The following is a 13,010-nucleotide window of genomic DNA, read 5'->3' on the forward strand; positions in this document are numbered from 1 at the left end:
TCTGCGCATATAGCTTTACCAAAAAAAATAAATATAAAAAATAAAAAATTGTCGCGGTGTTTATTCAGAACTCCCTCCTCTTTATATACAGACACGCAGGCAAAGCTGGAAATTACTGTAATCTCTGCTGTGAATCTCGAAAACGTGAGAAGATTTGGGAGAAGGCTACGCGCTTATGCAGTTATAGGGGCCGACACATCCCCTACTTGTAAATCTACGCGAATTGACATAGAGGGTGGGAGCTATCCTATTTGGAATTACAATCTGCAACTGGAATTGGGTACGAGCAAGAGAACATTATTGTATAGAAAAGCGTCGACCAGTGTAACAATACATGTTTATTGTAAAACGCCTTTTTAAAAAAGCTAGTGGGACGGACTAAGGTGCCCTTCTCTGATATTGTGGAGGGCTCTGATATTGTGGAGGGCTACAGAGACCCCCATTCTCTGCATTTCCTTAGCTATCGTTTGAAGACAAGCAAAGGAAAGCCTCAGTCTGGAATCATCAATATATGCGTGCGTCTACTTCCCAAAGAATATAATTACGACTCAGACCAACCTGGTTTCAATTGTGGACCCTTCACTACTCAGAGCAACCTGGTTTCAATTCTGTACCTGTTGGTTACTTTATGTTATTTCAAATGTGTTGGAATATGAAGCTTATATAACCAAACACCACTGAAATCGAGAGCCATCACTATTTTTGAAGACAATTGCAATCTGTTGTAAAATCCAATTGTATTGACATATTGCCAGTGAGTGTTGATTTTTCTGTACAAGCTCATAGTTGTGATCAGTGTAATTTTGACAATGATTAAAATAGCCAAAATTGGTGAAGTATTGGAGTTTTTAAAAACTATGATACATTCCTCTGATCATGGTACAGTAAGAATAAGCAAAGCTTCTCTTGTTGACATTAGAACCTGTTTGCATAATGTACAAGAGAATATTGAGTTTTTGCAGCTTGAGACAAAGCTACAGCAGGAAGAATTACAACAGTGGAATCATCATTCTGAACCTGTTTCTGTTAAGAAGATTGAAACAGACTCCCATAAGCAACAAGACAAAAATTTTACAGTTGATTCAGATTCAGTGCCCAATAAAGCAATAGTTGTACATGCAGATGCAGAAACTCAGTCTGCACTTCCCAAGCCCATCATCAGACCTTGGGAACAGCTTGTCCACAACAAGCATAGAACTGGTCTTGGATATGACAAGGACTTGTCCTTTCATATTCCAGACTACCCCAAGCCCATTAAGTTTCAGAGTGCTGGATTCATTCATCACAGTTCACCTGCTCCTCATGACAGTTCACCTCCAGCTGCTCCAGACTCTGCCCCTCTTCCAAAGCAACAACAATAACAACAACAGATTGTGAAATTCCAACACTGTGATCAAGTTGGCCATATGAAAGATCACTGTTTTGATCTTCATCCATGTAAGCACTGTCATAAAACCAACCATTCTTCACACAGATGCTTCAGAAACAAATGTCCTGCAAGAACAAAGATTCATCTTGGATGGATCGCTTCTTGGAAATGGGCATCAACAGCCAAGAAGATATTCCAAACACATGTCAGAACTTGTTCCAGAGTATTGAATAGTTTTGCAATTGAGTTTTCTCTATCATCTCACCTTGCATCTGACAGGGGGGGAAATGATGGTCATCTACAAGCTTCAAAGCCACATCAAGCGAGCCTGAGCCACAACCCGCTACACCAGTTTCAGAGTTGTAGCCAGAAAAAAAGATGCCCATGAACATGCCTTTAGTTGGCAATCTGGGACACTTCCTCTAGCAGAAGACTTCAGCTTCTTGCCAGTTTCGGAAGAATTCTGGGAGCAAAATTGGGGACACTTCCTCTAGCAGAAGACTTCATCTTCTTGCCAGTTATGGAAGAGTTCCAGGAATTGCATTAAGAATTCCAGAGTTGTTGGTCATCCTTAAACCATCATAGGTTGAGACTTCCCTTTTCAGGTTGAAGTTCTCCCTTTTATGCGGGGTGAGACCTCCCTTTATTGGTTTAAGGTTTCCCTCTTCAAAACAATAGGAGCACTTCCTCTAGCAAAAGACTTCAGCTTCTTGCCAGTTTTGGAAGAGTTCCGGGAACTGCACTAAATGTTCTAGTGTTGGTGGTCATCCTTAAACCACCGCCCTTTATACCAACATTTCAGAGAGCACATTCAGCCTAGTGCTGCCATGATTTTTTGCACATTTTGTATTACAGCTCTCTTCTTGGACTCATACATAACCCTTCGGATTAAGGGGGGGAATGTTGGACACCTAATCCTCAATGGGTTAGTGTGGAAGCCGAATGGACAAAAGGAGTCCAAGAGACCTTGGGATGTGAAACCCAACTGTCACAATATGTACTATAAATGTATATCTCTTGTTAATAAAAATTGATTCTCATGTTTTTTCTTTCATATTGTTCTTGCTGCCCATGTGTGTTTAACAGTTTTATGGGAACTATTGGATGTGAGCCTTGACTTGGTAACTTGTTAAGTGGGATGAGTTAATGTTGGACATGAGAAGCCTAAGATGATTTATAGTCCATTAGGGGAACAAGACATAGTCTAGTTGTAGTAAATGTAACTTGGTAATGTTGTTCTAGTCGAGGCAGGACTTGGTTGGGTTCCTAAGTCTAAAAGAAAATAAGGGTAGCTATGAGGGAATGATAATTAAGGAGTTCCATGGCATGCCAAGGAATGAAAAGGTGCGCTGACATATGCCAGATAGTGTCAATGCCTGTCAAGGAGTGTTTGGGACTGTCAGGGAATCGTAAGGGAGAACCAGGTCAAAGTGCATGGAAATGAATGAATAAGAGATTATGCCAGGGAGTGTTAGTGAATTCTAGGTGTCCCATGGACGAAGTGTGTTAGGAGAATTTTATATTAGGACTTGTAGGAGGAAAGCCTATGATTGTGATAAGAGGATGGAAAAAGCAGTTTGAGACAAAGGGAGACTTTGGTCTAGTCACAACACTATTTTTTCAATGACTTGGTTGGGTTCCCAAGTCACAAAAAAAGTAAGGTTATATATGAGGGCATGAAAACTAGGGAGTGCCAAGGTGTGCATGGAATTTCAGGAAGTGCTAACACATGTTATAAAGTTCCAAGGAATGTTAGGCATGTCAAGACATGCCAAGTTCTAAGGCATGCCAATGTGTGCTAGGTTCTAGGATGTGGCACCAACACATGTTAGGGATTTCCAAGGAAACACAAGGGAGGACTCGTTTCAATTACATGTAAACGAATGAATGTGCATTTTTGATAGGGAGTGTTAACAAGTTATAGGTGTGCTAAGGAGGGAGTGACAACGTATGATAAGCAACACCAATAGACGATAGAGTGCTAGGAAATCCTACTAAGATGTGACAAGTGCCACGGTGTGCCAATGTGTGCCAAGGAGTGTTAGGGAAACACAAGGGAGCACTAGGTCATAATGCATGGAAATGAAGCAATAAGAGTGTGTGGCATGGAGTGTTAGTGAGTTCCAAGTGTGTTAAGGAGGAGTTACAAGGCATGCTTGGCAATGCTAAGGAATGCTAGAGTTCTAGGGTGACATGCGGCCAAGAAGTGCCAATGCGTGTAAGGAAGTGTTAGTTGGGAGTGCCAGGGAAACACAAGAGAGAACTATGTCAAAATGAATGGAAATGAACAAATAAGAGTTTGTGATTAGAATTTTCAGTGAGTTCTAGGTGTGCTAAGGACAAATTGACAAGGTATGCTAGGCAGCGTTGAGGCATGCTAGAGGCTAGGGCGACATGCCAAGATGTCATAGGTGCTAGGGTGTAACAACACATGTCAAGGAGTGATAAGGAGTGTTAGGGAAACACAAGGGAGAACTAGGTAAAAATGCATGGAAATGAATGAATAAGAGTTTGTGACCAAGAGTGTTAGCTATGTCTAGGTGTGCTAAGGAGAGAGTGACAAGGTATATTATGTAGTGCCAAGGAATGATAGAGTGTTAAGGAGGTAGGCCAAGATGTGTCAGGTGCTAGGGTGAGCTAGGGAGTGTTAGGGGGTGTCAAGGAAACATAAGGAAGCACTAGTTCAAAATGCATGGAAATTAATGAATAAGAGTGTGAGAGAGGGATTTTCAATGAGTTCTAGGTGTGTTAAGGAGGGAGTGACAAGTTATATGCTAGGAAATGCTAAGGTATGCTAAACTACCAAGGCATGTTAGGAAGTGCCACGGTGTGCTAGGGAGTGTCAAAGCATGCCAAGGAATGTAGGGGATGTTAATGCATGCCACATAGTTCCAAGGCATTCTAAGACATGTCAGGTGTTATGGCATGTCAAGATGTAAATTGTGTTGCTTAATTGTTTTAGACCAAGGTTGGATGTGATGAGCCTTGTCTTGATAACTTGTTAAGTGGGATGATTGAGATTGTACATGAGTACCCTAAGATGAGTTACAAGTAGTTCTTAGGTGAACAAGGCATATGTTGAATTTCCATGACACATGATAATCCACGTTTGGCCTTAGAATTTTTTATGCCAACACACTCAAGTGCCACAACACATCTACTATGCAGAATGAAATTTGCCATGAAGGAAAAAGTAATGGATTGAATGCACATAGTTTAGGGTCTGCACATCTTCATATGTTAACGCTTATTATTGTCAAATACAATAGCCATTTATATGTCTGGTGTAAGACTCCTCTGGAGATTTCTATCCAACAACAACATCCCTGTGGTAAAAGGTGTACTACCAGAGGTTGCTCCATCAAAAATAGCAACCAAAAGGGACCTTATTGTGCACACAGATGAAGAATTAAGAATATTTATTTCTTAATTCAAAAATAATATTAATTATTAAATTAAAATTCTTTTTAATTCTAGGTCAAAGGCTTAATTTGTTATTTCAAATTTTTAGTCAAATTAGTTGTTATTTCTAACGGCTAGTTAGCTACTCTCATCATCTATTTATTCCATTTCCTAGATCTGATTCCTCATCTTGTCCTGAAGATGAACCAAATTGGTTGGTTCGAAACGCATCGACGGGATTTTATTTTATGTGATTTTTTACCAAAAATGTTGTTACAATTAAGAATATTGTTATCTATGAGTGATGATGTGGAGCTATGGGACAAAATTACATAGGTAGCGAACCTTTTTGTTCAACCAATCAAGATCTAAAAAGGAAAATGTGTGATTATATATACATGTGTGATAGTATTTGGAGAAATGCCAACCTGACCCACAAATTTGTTGACAATTTGCTGGAGCTGACCTATAATTGTTCCTAAATTTAATAAACATGTAAAATAGGACTAACTTTTCAATACAAAATATAAATTGATAGGAACATTGCTAAATTGTGAAAGTGTAAAAATTGGTATGGTTTAAAGGGACCGATCCCTTTGAAAAGTCTTAAATGTGGTAATGAAGGTTGAGCCTCATTGTAGAACCCCTTTGGGCATCCATCTTAGGAATTGGTGTAGGATGCAACATTTCAGAATATTTTTGTAGCAGTGATGTCAACACTTGTATAGTGACATGGGGTTGGAGTTGGTCTATCAAAGCTCACTGGTCTACTTTGGAACTTCTCTAAGATGATGCCTTAGATGATTTGGAGTACGAGGGCATGATTTGATATTTAGTTTGCATTGAAGAAGCTTTGGAGGCTAGATATTGTAGAAAAACCCCTTGTTCTGAACAGGGAAGCACATGCCACTGAAGAAAGTAACAAAAAGTACATAGACTTGAAACTCAAATCACATCACTATTTATTACTCTTTGAAACAAGAAATAAATAAAAATTTCAAACACTACTATTCACTTTTCCTTTAGTCTAGAATGTACAATGAATTTGGAAACATGTACAACAATGTCTCAACTTTCTTAACTACTAATCCTAATGCACCTTCCTTGCATGGATAAATAAGACAATTAAAGTCTATTTCTAGTGAATATGATATCATATATGAAAACATGCTTCCTTAGCTAAGGCTGAGAATTAATAACTAGGGAAGTGCTCCTTTTAACTGTGCATGAAAAAACTAAATAAAGCAAAGAGTTTCGCTACTCCAAGTGCCAAAAACAAATCCACTACCTAAGGTAAGTGCTTTGCCCATAAAAAGATATTAAGGACTCAGAAACTTTTTTTCTTCCTTCAAGAGAGGTGTATGCCAAACAAAACTAAGCTATCATGCACTATCCTCCAAATTCATTCACCTTTAACAGAAATCTTGTGCCTAGAAAAACACAAGAGACCAATATCCAACATAATTCGCTGACTAACCAGAGACCCTTGGGCTCAAACATTGAGATAATAAGGGAATGCCAACTAGGTTGGAATATTTCACCACTGAATTTGACAAGAGATAGAAGGGGTCAAAAACTATCAGACCTAATGCTCAAGAACAAATGAATTAATCCACACGTAGGGATCCAAAATGAATTGAATCCTTCTTTATTTATAGATTTTCCAAAGGGGTTTCATATTCTTAAGTGATTGAGTAAACCTTACTCCAAACCCCAAATTTGGGTTTTTTAAGCCCAGTTCCCCAAAAATTTCCCAACAATGGGTATTTTGGGGGGTTTTTCCCCTTTACGGAGGACTATAGTCTACGGGGATGGATAGGATATTACGTCTCATTTGTCCTCAATTTGTAGAGGATGTTACATGGCACCTAATAAAAGAAATAGTGCTTTAGTTTAGGAGGTAATAACTAAATGCTTATTTCTTTCCACATAGGACATACATCTTGCAAAAATGATCATGGAGTACAAATACTACAAAAGGCCTAAATATTAATAGCATTGTCATAGTCCAAGAATAAAAACCCTTTCAGGTGAAACAAGGTCAGTACCACATACTACAAGCACAAATGACAAATTCAAAAACAATATACTTATTCAATGAAAGAATGATGAATCATATTAGTGCACTTTAAATTTAATAGCTCTTGAGTTGCAGTGTCAATCAAAATTTCTTAGGTTGGATCATAATTAAGTACTCAATGTTGTTTTGGGTCCAATTTGGGGAAAAGGAGGAGCTCTTGGTGACAATGGGATGATCAGGCTTTCCAGAAGGGAGCTCTGCTATACTTTTCAACATACAAGCCATTCATTCTAGTGGAGGAGATGTAGAGAAGCCTTTAATAAGGACCTTTCCAAGATCAATTTGGAGGAAAATCCATTTTCAAAGCTTAAACATACTTCTAGACTCAAACAATAGTAGTCATTTTTCAAAACAATTATTAATTCGCAAGAAATTGGAGCCAAGCCGACATGTTGACCATTTATTCTTCTACTGGACAAGTAAGCATTTATGAAATGTCCTTGGCCCTTTGATCCAGTATTTGATGTAAATCTTTTGATTAGAAATGTAATAAGAGATGAAATTTATATTAAGGAAAAAGGGAAAAGTAGAGGGCCAGTTAATAATTATCTCTAAAAAACTCTCAATAGAATCCTAACATATTTGAAATGGAAAAGGATAACTGCATGGTTATTTTTTGTTTTAGAAACTTTGCTAATTTCCATGATTGAAGCATGTATTCATGCCTTGAAAGAAGCTCACAAATGCTTTTGATATTGGTTTAAGCAAAGAAAATGTGCAAATTTACACTCACATAGAGGTATGGAAAAAAAGTATGCGGAGCTTGTTGTCCAAAGAAAATTTTAGGGGCGAATGTTCGCCCTTTGGCGAAATTAGGGGGTTGTAAATTTTTAGTGGGCGAATATTTTGTATCATAGTACATTTTTACAAATCACCTCAAATAGCCCACCTTATTTTAAGGGAGATGGTAAAAAAGGTAAATTTAGCCCTTGAAATTAGGACCTACAGCCTTCCATTCGCCCATTTTCAAGAATAGGTTTTATTTAAGTGAATCCATTCGCCCATTTTCAAGAATAGGTTTTATTTAAGTGAATCCTACGGGTCAAATACCATATTTATAAAAGAGGTATGGTAAATTAATAAAAATATAAATAAATGAGAAGTATGGTAAATAAATAAAACATTTTTTATATTTACTCCATAAGTCACCTTATATACATGCAAGGGTGTAAACAAATAAAAATATAAGTAAAGTGGAGGTATGGTAAATAAATAAAACGTCTTTTTATACTTACTCAAAAGGTATGGTAAATAAATAAAAATATAAATAAACTAGACGTATGGTAAATAAATAAAACCTCTTTTTATATTTAGTCCATAACCCTCGTTCTATTTATGAAGGCTCAAGAAAGAGGTTTTATTTAAGTGAATCCTATGGGCCAAATACCATATTTGTAAAAGAGGTATGGTAAATTAATAAAAATTATAAATAAACGAGAGGTATGGTAAACAAATAAAACATTTTTTTATATTTACTCCATAAGTCACCTTATATTTACGAACACTCAAAAAATGCGTTATATTTAGGTGAAACCTATGGGCAAAATACCATGGAACAAATACCATGGACTATATTGTTATTAATACCATGCAAAAAAACGTTATTAACCCTAATATTAGTATTAATAAAAATAAAAATGGCACATGGTATTGACCCATGGTATTCACCAAAATGGCACATGGTATTGACCCATGGTATTCACCAAAATGGCACATGGTATTGACCCATGGTATTCACCTAGAATGTAGCCTATTTAAATGGGGGAATTAAACCAGCATAAATCCATCTTTACTCTGGATCTACTAACCCCCGAGAGGTATCAAATATTGTGATATGCAAACTAGCATAGAGTGAAAAAATATTTGATCTCTCTCGGGGATCAAGAGTAAAAATGGATGTTGTAATTTAATGTATGTTAAACATTTTAGCTTGGTTAAATAAAAAATAAAATAAAAATCAACTATTAATTTTATTAATTTTTATAAATTACTAATAGTAATTTTTAAGCTCCAGGTTTATGATAACCCATGGTAATACCAAGATCTTACAAGATTTTATAATTGAGTAAAATATTCGCCATGCCTGGTGAGAGATTCGCCAAAAAATTATATATACATATTATATTATTGATAAAATCGCCTTCCATTTTTCCTATATACCAAGGAGATTCGCCCATTTATTATACTTATAAATTTAGGGGGGGTTCTTAAAATTTTCCCTATTGTTGTCCCAGACTCCAAACAAAGAATGGACAAAAGGTGAAAAAACCAAGTCAAAAGGTATGTGTAGCTTTTTTCATGCATAGGTAGGTGTTAACTCCACACTCTACAATGAAGGCTTTGTAGTGCAAGTGACACAAAGGTTTGCATGTAGAACTTTGGATTAAATGGAGTGGAGCTTGATGCTATATGTCCACTATTACCCCTCTTTCTATATGAGTTACAGGAGATAAAAATAATGAGATATGAGAGATACAGTGTAGATACTATTGTTATTCAAATTTAATAAAAAATATTACTGTCTTCCTCAACATAAAAGAAACATCTTCCATAAAATATTTTCTCTGTGAACCTAACTTAAAATGAATCTCTTCCATTGACGCACCCAACTACAAATAAAAATGATGCCGATGGGCCAGTTTCAGTTTAGAAAATTCACAATTAGTTTCAATTGTAAGATCTCCTATTTTCAGTTCAAATTTCAGTTACAAGCAGTGAAACAGGACTCGCCGATCAATCACGATTAATCACGAGTCAAAATCTACTCATTCTCCAAACGATCCGATCTAAATATTTGTGAGTCAAACTCACGTTGACCAAGTTTAACTCATGGCCAATGCAAGTTTGACTTGAGACTTGCCAATTAAAGCAGATTCTTGCGATTGATTCCAATTTATTCGATTTTCAGCCTTGACTCACCGAGCACGAGTTTTTCAAGTTTAGGTATGCCACATTTCTAAAAACTAAATGTTAGTCATTCCAAAATTTATTTCTCATTTCTTAGGCCCAAAACCCATACGTCGAGACCTTCAGTAATCAATCACTACTCACTATTACACAGTCTAGAATCAATATCGAGGAACTGCCAAGGTGAGCCTAAGTCCAGACTCCATATCGAGCAGTCGCTAATGTGTGCTCTATCCATACTCCATATCGACCCTCGGGCAGTTGTGCGTCACCTTTAGCGTGTGTTACCTTTAGGCTTAGCTACTTCACTATTCAACAATCGAGGTACATTGGAACTTGGCTTAAATAATAGGTATATTACTATATTGAAGTTTCAATGTTGTTTTCAATGGCAAGTTTCAAGTTTCACTGTTCAACAATTGAATGTTCGACATATTCCTTTGGTTATGACTTTTCAACCCTATAAATGGGGCTTAAATAGATTTTTAAAATGCACTAAGAAATGGTTTCATACCAACCATCGACCAAGACATCAAGCATTCCTTCTTTGGTTGATGTCTTGCCGACTTCAAAGGCTTTAACCATGCATTCACAACTTTGGGTATTTTTGTTCTTCCAAAATTTGTTATTGATGTATTGGTTCAATCATCTTATGCTAAACGAACTTGCAAATTCAAGATTACAATGTAATATATGTTGATAATATTTCCTTTAGGTAGCATTTCCTCATATATACCTAATTGTGTTTCAAGGTCATAATGATATATTAGGTCGAAATGTGTTTGTGTTGCTAGACAGACTCCTCTTTGATCCTTAACAAAACCTCATATCCTTTAAAACCAACCCTCTTTTTTGCGAAGTTATATATGGCATTTTTAATTTTAATTTTTTATTGTATTTTATAGGAGCTAAATTAAATAGAATGCACAACTCCAAATCTAAACAGAAGCCAAAATTTAAACATATGTCCAAAACAAAAACAATGTCGAGGGAGAAGGACTTTGCTTGGGCTTATTGTGACAAGACTCTTGTAGACCCTAAGCTCCTTTGTAGATTTTGTAAAGTGAAATGTAGTGGAGGAATTTCTAGATTCAAGTACCACCTTGCAGAAATACCCGGCCATGATATAGGTCTCTGCAAAAACGTTGACGAAAATGTTAAACACCAAGCAACCTTGGCCATTGATATGTTGAGTCAGCATAATGCAAAGAAAGAAAAGCAAAAAAAAGAAATAGGAACTCCTGGAGTTGACAATTTTTCTTCCAATACCCCATTGTCATCTCCCTCTGTTGAATCCTCAATGCAGTTCCAAAGTTTCCCACACACGCCTCCAAGTCCAAGTCAAACTCAAGGCCAAATGGATCCTCCTGCATTCAACATTGGAGGTGGAAACATAAACACCTTTTTTTCTCCCCGCACAAAACCCAATTCCCAACCTACCTTGGATACCACTGGTTGGAAAAAAAATATCCATAGTTAGGCAAGGAAGGCCATTGCTAACTTTTGGTACTATTCTGACATACCTTTCCATTGTGCCATAAGTCCTTATTGGAAGGCTATGAATGATGCACTTGTTGTTGCGGGTCCAGGGTTCAAAGCTCCTTCATTAGAGAGCATTAGGACAAATTTGCTATTAGAAAGTGTTGAAGATGCCATGCTTGTGCTATCTGAGTTTCATTCATCATGGGTAGAAACAGGGTGCATGATCATGAGTGATGGATGGATAGATCAGAGGAACAGAAATTTAATAAATCTCCTTGTATCTTGTCCAGTAGGTACAATGTTTCTCAAATCAGTGGATGCCCCAAACAAGGTTAAGACTACACAACTTATTTGTAAAATGATGGAGGAAGTCATTCAAGAAGTGGGAGAAGAACATGCTCTACAAATTGTCATCGAAAATGCAACTAATTATATGGCTACTGGTAGAATTTTTGAGATTAGGCACCCCACCATTTTTTGGAACTATTCTGTTGCCCATTGTATATATTTAATGCTTGAGGACATTAGTAAGCTTCATTGGATACATGAGGTTGTGGAGAAGGAAAAATCCATAACCAAATACATATACAACCACATTATTATCCTAAACACCATGAGAAAATACACTGAAGGTAAAGAAATTGTTCGACCTACAGTGACTAAATTTGCAACAAATTTCATATCTTTGCAATCTGTGGTTGAGCAAAAGATAAATTTGAAGAGGATGTCCTTGGGACCTGAGTAGATGGCATCTAAACATTCCAAGACCCTTGAAGGCATTGAAGTTGTTTCACTTGTGTTTAATGATAGTTTTTGAAAAGATGCGGAAGAGATTATTGTTGTGATGGAGTCCCTTGTTAGAGTTCTTAGGTACTTCAAGTCTTTTAACTTTTTCATGTTTTAAATTTCATTTCAAGATTCTTTTTATTTTCAATGTTTCATATTAATTTAAATTTGAATTCTTGAACTTTCAGGATGGTTGATGGTGACAAACCCGCTATGGGTTACATTTATGAGGCGATGGATCTCACAAAGGAGACCATCAAAAGAAGATATGGGGATGAGGAGGCAAAGTATATGCCTCTTTGGGACATTATTGATGCACATTGGGATAGGAAATTGCATTCCCCCTTACATGCTGCTAGGTACTTCTTAAACCCATAGTATTTTTGTGATAAGAGAAAATTTAATGAGGATGGGGAGGTTCATAGAGGACTTATGAAATTCATGTAAAGGTGCTTCCCTAATCCATAATTTTAGAGTCATGTCTTTTCCCAATTATAGGATTATAGAGCACCACATAAAATATTTTCCTATACCAGTGTTATACGAGAAAGGTCTAAGGTGTTGCCAGGTACCCTTTTAGGCTTGAAGGCTTTATCAGTTCATTAAATTTGTTTAAAATTTATTTTGTATGTTAAATGTTTTATTGAATTTTGTTGTCTTTTTAAGTTTTTACTATTTAGTATTTAGTACGTCTACTCACGAACCCTTGCCACTTTCTAGGTCTTGGGTGGCAAAATTTTTGTAGTGATACACTAGATTTGAAGAGATTTGCCATTCGAATCTTAAACCAAGCATGCAGTGCTTCAGGTTGTGAGTGCAACTGGAGCATGTTTGAGAAAATACATTCTAAGAAGCGCAACCGATTGACACAAAAGTGCTTAAATGACCTTGTATTTTTCCATTACAATCTACAACTTCGAAACAAGAAAATACCAGGTGAGAGCTTGAATTTGAAGGTTTCATAATTTGATTTGGAATTTAAAG

This window comes from Pinus tabuliformis, chromosome J (genome assembly GCF_031772625.1).
Source record: "Pinus tabuliformis cultivar Carrire ecotype Pingquan chromosome J, CPIR1, whole genome shotgun sequence".
Taxonomy (NCBI): domain Eukaryota; kingdom Viridiplantae; phylum Streptophyta; class Pinopsida; order Pinales; family Pinaceae; genus Pinus; species Pinus tabuliformis.